Below are 13,523 nucleotides of genomic sequence, written 5' to 3' on the forward strand. Positions count from 1 at the left end.
AATGTCTGTCTATTGCACCTCATCTCTGACTACATTCCGCATTTGCTACCTATCGTTTCCAGCCATGGGGCTATACTAAATGCAGCACGTAATTAGCAACACGCTAATGCTCAGACAACATCTGCATCGTAATTCAAGCCTAAATCGAAAGATCAAAAACATGCATTTAATTAAAAAATGTTGACACATTTTGTTGCTGTAGTAGTGAACATGTAGAAGGCATACTACATGGGTTGTTAGTTGTTTTTTTTTATCTTTTATTGCTAATATGTGTTCTATTTTTAATTACTAGTAAATGGCAGTAAAATAAACGCACAAAAATGTTTCGGTGCCGAAAATGAAATTACGTTCAGTTACGGCTGAAAACATATACTACAGATGTAGACTTCAAGAATGTCCTCTTAAATAGAAGAACTGTCAGCATGTCTCATAGCAGCGCGGAGACTGTCAAGAATATTTCTTTAATGGGAACATTGGACCGGGGTTTACTCAGCAACTCGAGAGCGATCGAGGAGCTACTTGAAGACGAAGTACTCTCTGGTTTCGCAACATTAACGACCAGAAGAGTGGCATGATGCCGGCTAATGATGCTTCAAGCAGAGGATGAAGCAACGATCTGGCAGAGTCCTCTCAGTGTGACTATGGAGTTCCCATTGTACTAGATTATAACGTGATGTTGTTAGCAAATCATATATTTACCTTCTGATTTTGTAAACAATAAGCTGTTAAGACTAATGCAGTAATCTAATATTACTTATAAAACTTAGTTTTTCGTAAGTCTTTTTTGTTCCTCTAACTAAAAAGAATGATGTCCAAGGAGCCGGGCCTTTTAAATCGAAGAAAGTGCGTCAATGTGTCGGTAATGAAACGTATACACATACTGGCCAGCAGAATAATGCATATTGTTGGAACAGGAATGAGAATATTTTCTGTAACTGATACGTCCCAGTGATTTTTCTTACACAGCATTGGTAGTTAATTTTTTAGCGGTTATTAATATATGATTTATAAATAATTGCAACTTTCTTAGATATTATACTCGAGGAACTAGTTTCTATTTAAAGCCTAAAGTATACGCAATAGACAAATACTTGTATCAAGCTTCTCGAATTTCTGAGAATAAACGAGTGTTATCTGTGCACCAGTTGTGATAAAACTAAATAAGCATCTCATAAAGATATTCTTTGCAGTCAAACTCGATAGAGACGTTTAGTAAAACATAAAATAATACATCTAAAAAACTTTGGTCATCAAGGCATTTCATTTCTTTAGTGCAATCTCTGTTAACAAAAATCTGTCGTTTTGTCAAGACATAGGTCCCAACTCTTGATTCTTTGCTGACTTCCCTCGGAGAAGCTTCGTCAAATCTACAGCACCGTGACTACAATGGCGATAATTTTCCACTTCGCGAGTTTGGTGTCCAGTGAAGTAAAGAAGACTAACAATATATAATTTTAATGATTGTTCCTCTTGATTAAACCAACTTTTCACTGTCAAAAATGGCTCTGAGCACTATGGGACAACTTCCGAGGTCACTAGTCCCCTAGAACTTAGAACTAGTAAAACCTAACTAACCTAAAGACATCACACACATCCATGCCCGAGGCAGGATTCGAACCTGCGACCGTAGCGGTCTCGCGCTTCCAGACTGCAGCGCCTAGAACCGCACGACCACTGCGGCCGGCTTTTCCACTGTCTTCGAGCAGTGCGCTCTGCGTGTCAGTCGGCTAACCTTGGCAATTCTCGTATAGTTTCAAAAAGCAGTTCAATGGGATTCTGGGAGATATGTCAGCATAGGTAACTGACACATTGTTTTCAAACAAGACGACAGAAATAGCTTCGAGGACGTGTCAGTCTAATCGCACAAGTGTTATGAAGTGTTTCGGTCACGGGATAAACAAATAAACAGTGTCATTTTTAAATCCGGCATATTCTTGTTTCTTTTTTCACTTACGTAGGCTGAGCAGTGTTGCTACTGTGAACAAAGGTCATATTTCGTAGATAGTTCCTTTGCTAAAGCAACTTGATGTTCACTGCATGTAATCTGAATCAGCTGACGGCGTAGCATCTATCTTTCACACTAGTTTCATCAGTTATGGCATTTTTCTTTCAAGAGGAGTTACATACAGCAGCCAGCGAACTGTTTTGATCACTTTTCGAAATGATTATAAACTCAGAAAATTTTATCTTTTGTGGACTGGCAAGACAGCCACTCCACTAGGACGGGAGGCCGAAGGGCACGCGTTTAAGCTCACGCAGGCTGGTGTGAGGTCCGGAAAATGACAAGGAATTGAGACTAGCAAAAAAGGTACGTAGCTTCTGGAATACTTAACTTTAACCCATAATTGGTGAACATCGGTCTGACGGTACATGCATCACAAGATAAATAGCAATTGATAATGGCGCCTTGCTAAGTCGTAGCAAATGACGTAGCTGAAGGCTATGCTAACTATCGTCTCGGCAAATGAGAGCGTATTTTGTCAGTGAACCATCGCTAGCAAAGTCGACTGTACAACTGGGGAGAGTGCTAGGAAGTCTCTCTAGACCTGCCGTGTGGCGGCGCTCGGTCTGCAATCACTGACAGTGGCGACACGCGGGTCCGACGTATACTAACGGACCGCGGACGATTTAAAGGCTACCACCTAGCAAGTGTGGTGTCTGGCGGTGACACCACATTATCCATTATTTTCATTCTAGCTTCATACCATCAATTTCTGTTTAAGAGTATCCGGATCTTTTTCGTTAATTGAGTTCTTCTAGTAAAACTATTAATCACGCCTACAAAAACGTTTTAATTTTAGAGTTTTTTATTGGTTGCTTCATATTTTTCTTTCATCAGCAGCAGCTCTTACGGACATCTGTGGTTTTTCGTATCTTCAGTCGATTCAAACAACGCTGCCCATTTCCACAATTTTGGACCACAATTATGGTTTCAGAATGCAAGTCTGCGATATTTAGTCCTTGATTAGCAATATTACAAATCTACGAGTAAGAAATTCTCACCAAAAACCTACAAGTAATTCGTATAAAAATGGAATAGTTGAATACGTAAGATCATCGTTTACGCTATTTGTAGTACCGTATTTATTGGATTCTGTGCCTCGATGTGACAAATTGTTTCCTTGGTGGCTTCACTGGTAAGTGTCAGACTACTGTTGTATTCACCCGACACCCTTGGCGTCGACAATATAAATATGGCAAAGAGAGAACCCCCTACCACCGAAAGTAGTTGCCAAATAGATTTAGGCGTAACTACGGCAGAATAATTGCAACACAATCAACAATAGTTTACAATAATTTATTTAATGCTACTATACGAAGGCGTGCTGAAAAGTTATGTCTCCGAGTTTTTTATGTCAAAGCTCTTAAAGATTTTTTAATGAAACGAACATCATGAACATTTTACACCCTTATTTTTCGTGTTTATATGTTTGCACCCCCCTGCCGCTAGACGGCTCCGAACAGTAACGTGTAACATGGTAGTGTGTAACGTAACTATGTCGGTGCCTGAGAAACAGTGTGCTGTAATCCAGTTTCGAATTCAAAGAGTTCGTCGACACGTGGAACTCCCTCTCCTTCAGCATGACAATGTCAGAACACACACGAGGGCTACATCTGTAACAATCCGACGCCTTGGATTCACAGTGATCGATCATCCTCCACGCAGTCCCGACTTAGCCCCATCCGATTTTCGTCGGTTTCCAAAACTTGAATAACATCTTCTAGGACTTCACTTTTATAGTGATGAAGCGACGCAAGCAAAGGTGAGGTTGTTGCTCCGTCAACCTCAGAATTCTACAGTGACATGATCAACAAACTGGTCCCTCGTTGGTAAATATGTTCTCGTCGCCAGAGTGACCATTTTGAGAAATCAATATGTAAACATGAAGAACAAAAATGTAGAAAGTTAACAGCGCTTCTTTTATTTAAAAAGCTTTAAGAGTTTTCTCATAAAAAATTCGGAGGCATTACTTTTCAGCACACCCTCATACATTACGTAAATTGAATGTGTAGATGATGCGTTGCAATATTTTCATTTACACGGATAAGTCTGAACACTAGTCTAGTTGCCGGCCGTGGTGGCCGTGCGGTTCTAGGCGCTTCAGTCTGGAACCGCGTGACCGCTACGGTCGCAGGTTCGAATCCTGCCTCGGGCATGGATGTGTGTGATGTCCTTAGGTTAGTTAGGTTTAAGTACTTCTAAGTTCTAGGGGACTGATGACCTCAGATGTTAAGTCCCATAGTGCTCAGAGTCATTTTGAACTAGTCTAGTTCTGAATGAACGTTGGCTAACATAACTTCCAGCATGTGAAGCTGGGCTCTCCTGGTGGCGACTGTAGATAGACCTGATGCTGTCTGGAGGCTGATGCTGTCTTGAGTGGAGCCGTGCGTCCGCCTATGTAAGCGTCTGGGGGATGGATGTCCAGTTGACGACTATTTGTATGACCTAAAGCGAAAGCATAACACAGTGTTGTGTGTGCCCTCTTATGCCTGTCTGCCCATAACTATGTTGCGGCTCTCTGAAGGCTGTGTGACACCCTCTCTGTGTACATCTACATCTACATCTACTTCCATACTGCGCAAGCCACCTGACAGTGTGTGGCGGAGGGTACCCTGAGTACCTCTAATCGGTTCTCCCTTCTACTCCAGTCTCGTATTGTTCGTGGAAAGAAGGATTGGCGGTATGCTTCTGTGTGGGCTCTAATCTCTCTGATTTTATCCTCATGGTCTCTTCGCGAGATATACGTAGGAGGGAAAAATATACTGCTTGACTCTTCGGTGAAGGTATGTTCTCGAAACTTTAACAAAAGCCCGTACCGAGCTACTGAGCATCTCTCCTGCAGAGTCTTCCACTGGAGTTTATCTATCATCTCCTTAACGCTTTCGTGATTATTAAGTGATCCTGTAACGAAGCGCGCTGCTCTCCGTTGGATCTTCTCTATTTCTTCTATCAATCCTATCTGGTACGGATCCCACACTGTTGAGCAGTATTCAAGCAGTGGGCGAACAAGCGTGCTGTAACTTACTTCCTTTGTTTTCGGATTGCATTTCCTTAGGATTCTTCCAATGAGTCTCAGTCTGGCATCTGCTTTACCGACGATCAACTTTATATGATCATTCCATTTTAAATCACTCCTAATGCGTACTCCCAAATAATTTATGGAATTAACTGCTTCCAGTTGCTGACCTGCTATTTTGTAGTTAAATGAGAAGGGAACTATCTTTCTATGTTTTCGCAGCACATTACACTTGTCTACATTGAGATTCAATTGCCATTCCCTGCATGGCTGTATGGCTGTGTCCCTACGTCTTGTGGAGGACACAACATCTCCTAATACGAAAAGTTCGCAGTTCGGTCCTGGGTCGATTACAGGATTTTTTCCAAATTCCATTATGGTCCGTGTCGTCTTTTAAAGGTTGCAGAGGCCGCTTACAAGTGGTTGGTTGAAATGTTTCCCAGGCATAAAGAGGGTAAGACCGGTCGCCACCAACAGAATCATGCTGAATGTTTCACAAAAATGAAGTTCTCATCAACCCGAACGTTCGTTTAACACCAAAGTGCGTCACTAGTCATTATCGAATTGGAGGTGGTATGCCCTTGCCTTTCTCCTACCTTTGAACTGCCTTATTCTGTCAGTTGTATGAGGACCTAAGGTTTAACGTGGGACTCCGAACACGGCCAACTCGTCATTTTTCACACTGACTTTACTGAAGCGTAAAGCGACAGATAAAAATCCTAGGAAAAACCAGGGATAAAATTCCAGATCTACTATCGCTACCAAACATTGGTTCAAGTAAATAACGGTTTTACATGGTCTTCTTACACCGACGGGCGAAAACCTCATGAGTACCTGCTTAATAGCGTGTTGTTGCACTTTTCAAACACAGTAAAACAGATATTCTGCTTGGCATGGACTCTGCAAGTCCTTAACAAGATTACAGAAATATATGACACCATATGTCTACGCACAGGTCATGCAATTCTAGCAAATTACGGGATTGTGGTTTACGGGCACGCAGCTGGCACCCGATATGTGTTACAATGGGTTCAGATCAGGCACATTTGCCGGCCACGACGTCATTGTGAATTCACCATAATGCCCCTCAAACCACTGTAGCACGATTCTGACCTTGCAACACCGACAATTATCCTGCTGCAAGACGTGGTCCGCATTAATGTTCACGTAGTTCACTGCTGTCATGATGCTTTCTATTACAAGCACGGATCCCATGGAAGCCAAGCTCAATGTACCCCAGAGCATAATTCTGCCCTGACCGGGCTGCATCTGTAGCGCGGCGCATGTTTCGTGCAGCCATTCGTCTGGATAACGGCATTTAGGGACCCAACCATCGACCTGGTGTAACAATAAATGCGATTCATTCGCCAAGCGACACGTTTCTATCGATCCACGATGAAAACTAAGTGATGCTATGCCCACTTCAGTCATAACTGATCTAACTTATATCAAAAGATGTAGTACTTAGCTAAACTGCGTATCTCTTATCTCCCATGATGTTGCATGGAGCCGTGTCTCAGGCTCGTCCAGTAAACAAATTGAATTCCCGATACCCGACGGCCGCCGGTCCATGCGGCTTTTCGTGAGCGTGTAACTCGAGCAGCGTGGCGCCGACGCTCGCCGTATTCTGGTGGCCGTAAAGCCGCAGTCGCCCCCGTAGTCGGCGACTGTGATGTTGTCGTGTGGCACGACGCCAGCCCACAACAATTCTCTAAATATTTATAGGCGGCAAGGTGAAACTGGCTAGACATGACGTCGCGAACGCCCCTCCTTCTCCTCCCTCGCACAATACTGCGGTTTCCGAAACGACAAAGGATAAAATGGCTACAGTCATTTGGAGAATCACCGCTGTCAATGAACGAACGGGACATATACCAACGAAAGATTCATTCCTCTTAACTGACAAAGTTTGTTTTCCTTATCAGATCGCTGAGTTAATCATCATCATTTGTTCAAAGGCGATCGATTTCGGAGCTGCTAAACTCATCAACCTCGTTAGCAGACGTGATGAAATTCGCAATGTCGTACTGGTATGTGCATAATTATGGACATTAACATCTCTGAAAGCGATCGTGTTTGACAGATACATTATAACTCTTATCAGCGATGTATGGAAGGCACGAGACATCACTTATTGTAACCCGAGAGGAACTGAAGTAACATACGTTGTAAGCGAAACGATTTGTCACACAAAAGTAGTCTAAATCTTGTACGTTCGAAACATGAAACAATATATGCCAAACGCAATTCTAACACTTCGTCAGATTTTTCACTTAAGAACGAAGTGTTCACGTCAGACCGACAGCATAAAATGTGTAAAAAGAATAAAAAAATCTTACAGGTCATTAGTTAATGTAAAGTAGAAACAGACCCAAAGTGCAATGATACATTAATGAGTTTGTCGCGTATATCATATAATGAAACCAGATGGAAGATAAGTGCTTAACTTCTCGTCAACGAGGCGTCATCAGCGAAAAAGTACAAGATAGAACTGAGAAGGAACAGAGAACGAAATCGAACGTTTCGAACGAAACATTTAGCTTTCATCGATTTAGATAAGCAACAAAAAACCGAAAACTGGATGACTTGATGGGATTTTGCGCTCAGCTACTTCCAAGTGCGAGTTAGCTCCTCTAATACCTCCTTGTTCAGTGATCATAGAATCATTATCTACAACTGCAACATAAAAAATGAAACACTAGGTGCCTGACACTAATGTTCGTTGACTGATTTTGAAGTAATTTTGTGACGAATCGTGACTGTCTTTAGAAATTCATTAACAGATCAGACGTCACGTAAACAGAGATTGTCTAAATAGTTATGATAACGTGTATGTACATGTGTAACGTGTATGAAAACTGTATGTGGCTGATCACTAAACCAAACCAATAGGATATCCTCAAACATCTGCGTACATTAAGCAGGCATTCCGTTTTTGTGGACCTTTTCCTTGACATGTATCGCAGCCATCGGGTCCTGAAATGAGAACAGTCATCTTCTTGAACTGTTTATGTTAGGGCTCCCTTCATATATAACTTCTGTCTTAGTTATTCTGCTTTCAAAGACCAATAGCACAATGGAAAAGTATTTCACCAGAATTTTCTCATTTTCCTAACAAACGGCGCAGTCGTGTTTCTATTTTGAGCTGCGGAAGAGTAAGTGAAATTTTAGTTTACTAAATTCAAGACAAGAAATTTTTGTGAAGAGTGGGTGATGCAATCTGAACCACAACGTAACTTATTTTCTTTTTCACAAACACTACGAATTCCCAGGCATGAAGGTGGTAGAAATCATAATATGCGCTAGAACACACTAGTAATCGAACCCGAATTCTTTGCACTTATTTATATACTAAGACTCCAGCTGAGTTATGAGAAGTAGTTCTCGAAGTCTATAAGACGTCAATAAGTCTCGAAGACTATAATACGTCCATTGTGTAGCAAGATTCTTTCTTTCTATTGTTAGCTAACGGGAGCATCTAAAATTACTTTGTCCGTTTACATAAGAGTACTGATTCCGACGTTCTACTTCGTTATGACGAAGCATATGATGCGCATGCGAAAAAAAAGGTGCTTTCAAAAATTTATTTCTCACAAACTGCAAAGAGTAGAAGTACAATTCCAATGTTCCTGGACAGATAAAAGCTCAAATTTCAAGGTTAAAAGCAATGTCAGCACCATGTGTTATATGACAACATTAAAACGGTAACTCATACGCATACGGTCAGTTACAGATCTTGAAGGGCAGCTGGCATAGGAGGACGAAAAACGATGTTTTATATACGCCCACAGATAAAAATCGCAAGGGGTAAAGTCTAGGAGGCCACCAACAGAGTAGCTGACCTGAGCCTACCTTTCCAATCCAACGTTCGGGAAAGGTTTTATTCAGACACCGTCAGACGTCGCTGGAGAAGTGGGGTGTGGTGCCATTTCACATGAACTTGAAGTTACGTGAATCAATTTGAAGTTAAAGAAATGGTTTTTTAACATATCTAGATACGAGATTCCTGTGACAGGAATAAAGAAAAGTCGATGAACTTCATTTACAGAAATGGCACAGAAGGCGTTAACTTCCGGCGACTCTCTTCTGTGTTGAATAACTACTACAGGGATTCCACTGGTCCAAAATCTAACGTTATGTTGATTAATTGTACGAGAAAGATGAAAAGTGAACTGAATCAAAAAAAAAATTCATCACGCAGAAGAATTGTCTCTTCCAAATCTTCTAGAAACTCTTGGGGTGGCCGTCAGGATGCAATATCTGCAATAACTACATTCTGTGCTGCTTCGGATGCAGACGGTGTTTCAGAACTCACCATACAGCTGGCTGAGAGATTTTCCATTAGTTGCTTACTCGCGTTCTGGATTTCCTTTTGTAAGTTTCACGAATACGCTGGAGTTTTGTTTCAATCTTTTATGGTTTCTGACAGGTAAATTCTTGAGATCTCCTTTTGCTTTTTGAATAACCCAATACGTGAGATTCGCAAGCCGCATTTCTGTGATTTTCATTTCGGAGATACTGAATCAAAGTCGTACCCAACGAGGGGCATGATAGGGCATCCGTACCCTCCCGCAAACCGAACACACGTCGCGACCCGTCAACAAGTGTACCAGTTCAGCCACAACATGTAATGGATATTGACTAGTAGCGAGTGTACCCAGAGCCATTTATGTGAAGCCTCAAAACTACTCCATCATTCACCGAGAAACTAACACGAGCTCTCCACCCCAGTCCCTCACAATACCACCCTCCAGCAGATATCCTGGGTATGCTCTGCTACTGAATACTCTGATGGTTCCTTTACCATTCATAAAAGAAATGCGTCGCACCTGACGCGAATAATATATTAATTTAAAATTCAGATTGTTGCCCTGCTTACGCAAAGAGGAAGAATTATAGCGAGTGATGACGAATCTGTATAACCTCCCAGAGTTATGAAGATAATATTACGTACACTGCAAATAACACTTAGCTCATATTGAGACAGGCATCTGGTCAGAGGTGTCCGGCTTTGATCACGAATGCTGTTTAATCATACGGAGAACGCTCGCATTAATCTTGGGGGCTCACGTTGAGTGGAGCGACCGCTTACGTCACACATGGCGGCGCCCCTCCTGTGGGACAGGATGCGAGGCGCCGCCCCGCGAGTGGGCTCTCGGATGAGGAGACCGGCAGCCGTTTGTCTTCCATTTGGCTCGGGACGTGAGTGGCTTGCACATTCCTCCGACTCTCTGGGCGACGACGTTCATCAGTCACTCTCAAATCTGTACAAGCGACCAGTTGCTTAGCTTTGTCCGTCGTCCGCTTTGCTTTGTCTGTCTTCCACGGTACTTAGTACTTCGCTTTAGCGTGACTTCCGAGAAACTGCACTGCAGACAAATACGTCCAAAATCCTTTCGTCTGAAAATATGTCATGAAATTGATTTAAGACCTATAACAACAACAACTCTCTTACAAATTGCCAACGTCGTAGTTTACCCGATATGCACTGATCAGCCAGAACATTTTGATCACCTACCTAATAACCGGTATGTCCACCTTTGGCACGGATAACAACGACGACGCTTCGTGGCATGGAAGAAATGACACCCTGGTAGGTCAATGGAGGGGATTGGCATCACGAAAGTCACCGAATTCCCGTAAATGAGCTCTGACGCCACGTTCAACCACATCCCACATGTGTTCGATCAGGTTCAGATCTGGACCAGTTGTGGGGGAGGGGGGGGGGGGGGGGGGGAAAGGCAGCACATCAATAGGAACTCCTCCCATGTTCCTCGAACCGCTCCATCACACTCCTCGCCTTGTGACAAGGCGCATTATCTTGTTCAAAAATGACACCGTCAGAAAACATGATCGTCATGAAGGGCTGTACGTGGTCTACAGACAGTCTACGATACTCCTTCGCCGTCAAGGTGCCTTGCACGAGCTCCACTGGATCCATGGATGCCCTCCGGGAATTTGCTCCAGATTACAATGGAGTTACCGCCTGCTTGTCTGCGTCCTGCAACACAGGAGTGTTCCCCTGGAAGACTATGGATTCACACCCTCCCATCGGCATGATGAAGAAGGTATCGGGATTCAACAGACGATACAACGCTCTGTCACTGCGCCAAAGTCCAGTTCCGATGGTAACGTGCCCATTTCCCTCATAGTTGCCGATATTGTAGTGTTAACATTGGCACATGCATGGGTCGTTGGCTACATAGACCCATTGTTAGGGGTATTCGGAGCATTGTGTATTCAGACACACTTGTACTCTTCCCCGCATTAAAATCTGATGTTAGTTCCACCACAGTTCGCCGCCTGTCCTGTTTAGCAGTCTGCCCAGCTTACGACGTCCGATATCTGTAATGAGGGGTGGCCTCCCAATACCACAACATCTGGATGTGGTTTCACCTTGGTTTCGTCACGTGTTGAAGACACAAACTACAGCACTCCTCGAACACCCGACAAGTCGCGCAGTTTTCGAAATGGTCATGCCGAGCCTCCGGGCCATCACAATATGCTCTCGGTCAAACTCAGATAGAGCAAACTCCTTCCCTGTTCTACACATTGACAGCATGCACATTGATACAACATGTAGTGTTTGTATGTCTGACTAGCAATCATTCCTCGCCAGGTGACGCTGCTATCGGCTGAATGGGTTTATATCCACACATCGAAAAAGTTTTGCATCACTCCGGTTCCCAGAATTCCTGAAGATAGACAGTGACTGTGGATATTGTATAACACGCACAGCCCCTTTGACTGTTCAGAGATGTCACTAAACCCGCCCAAAGATGTAAAAAACCATGCAACTGATACCAGCATCGTTGCACAACTGACGCAAAACGTCTAACTTGTGCGGCAGTTCTCCGAAAGTACTACCCCACTACTTGGAAAGCCACAATTTGACTCGTTTCAAACTCGCTCAGTTGGATGTAGGGAGCACGAGTCCATCTCTGACGCATGTTATCCTGCTTTCTTCACACGTTTGCACCACACTGAGCCTTCTGGTGGTGAGCATTCCCTATTAAGGGGTAGACACAGAAGGCGTTCTGGTAGCTAAGCCACTACGCTATCTGTTGGTGGACGACGTTGAAACCACTATCAGTATATCTGTTATCCCCCAGGTGGAATATGCCATCATCGGATCAAAATTAACGTCATCTTTGCAGGAGTACTAATTATTTCTGGCAGTGTAGATACCTAAAAGGTTCCGGGAAAAAGTAGTATGAGCCGGTTGACTTCAGTTGCAGATAATAGTTATACTGCCGTTTCATTGTAGACTGTAGTGGTCTAGCAACACCACATGTCCACGTGCTGCTCTTGCTAATACACATCAAAAAGTATGCAAGTGGCGAAATAACTAGCAGGTGACAGGGCGTTAGACGTACAGGAAAAGATGGTACTCTGTGTAGGATATGACACAAGAGTAGTTACACAGCACACAACTTATAATCCGTCAGCTGCCTTGAGGGTAGAAAACAGTGAGCTGTCGTTCGGCCTGGGGGTAACGGATCTCGGTATCAAGGTACAGCGCGCAGTTTCCATGGCGTCTGAAGCAGCAAACAGCCTAAGAAGTTGTCTACGAAGACGAATATTTGTGTTAATCCTTACGAAAGGACTTAATCTTTGAATAGGAAAATAATACAGGTAGACATCGCCGTGAGGTGTGTACAGAAAAGCAAAAACATTATTGAATGTCATAACTGATATACCACCTACTGTTCATCTTAACTGGTATACTCACTACTGTTTACCTTCATTTTAAGCTAGATGAGGACCGCATCACTGCGGTATACTAATATGAATGAGTTCATTTAGAGGTGCAGGTACTGAACAAGGCAGGGATGTTCTGGGATTCTGAACCCTTATATTCCTTTTTGTTTGTCACGGAGCCAAGCAGCTTTTACGTATTTTGCCTATTCTACACGTCCACATCCTCCAATGCTCCTCTCCGTGGCAGTTAAGTCAACTGCAGATGACACTAAGTCTTACTAGCAGAACATTTTTCTCAGTGTTACTGATTTTAGAGGTTCGAAAATTAATGATATATAGAAACGTCAAGTAAAAGTAAGTATACGATGTTCCCGAGCTCCCGCCAAAGTTTGGCAGGGGAGAGAGGGAAATTAACATGTCTCTAATCAATAATTTGTTTTGATGGGTTCTTTTTTCATTTCTGCGCATTAACCCAACTTGAAGTCTTTAGGCAATAAAATGTTACGCGAAAGTACTCTTTCCACCAAACATCAGCAGATCGTCCTGAAACTTGTATAACCGTTTGTGAAGAAATACCTCGTTGCTCTTCAGTTTGCTACGGGCCACTTGTCGTCGCATTTGTCTTTTATTTATTGGGATATTGTCTCGAGCTATCATATCTTAACTATCTGTTATTTCTCGAGTGTCAAATAGAAGTGAATAAATGGTCTCCAAGCTGTCTGAAACTTGCCTTGTTGTGCCTTTTCAGTGCTCTGGCTGTGATATACCAGTTAACAACATGTCGCTTTACATAATTACGTGATG

The 13,523-nt window shown here is 42.9% G+C and overlaps 1 protein-coding gene across 1 annotated transcript in view; it reads left to right on the plus strand.

The window, feature by feature from the left end:
* LOC124794951 overlaps positions 1-13,523 on the plus strand; it is a 461,391-nt gene that overhangs the window by 56,711 nt on the left and 391,157 nt on the right. The gene's annotated exons all lie outside the window — the stretch shown is intronic.

Source organism: Schistocerca piceifrons, chromosome 4 (genome assembly GCF_021461385.2).
Source record: "Schistocerca piceifrons isolate TAMUIC-IGC-003096 chromosome 4, iqSchPice1.1, whole genome shotgun sequence".
Taxonomy (NCBI): domain Eukaryota; kingdom Metazoa; phylum Arthropoda; class Insecta; order Orthoptera; family Acrididae; genus Schistocerca; species Schistocerca piceifrons.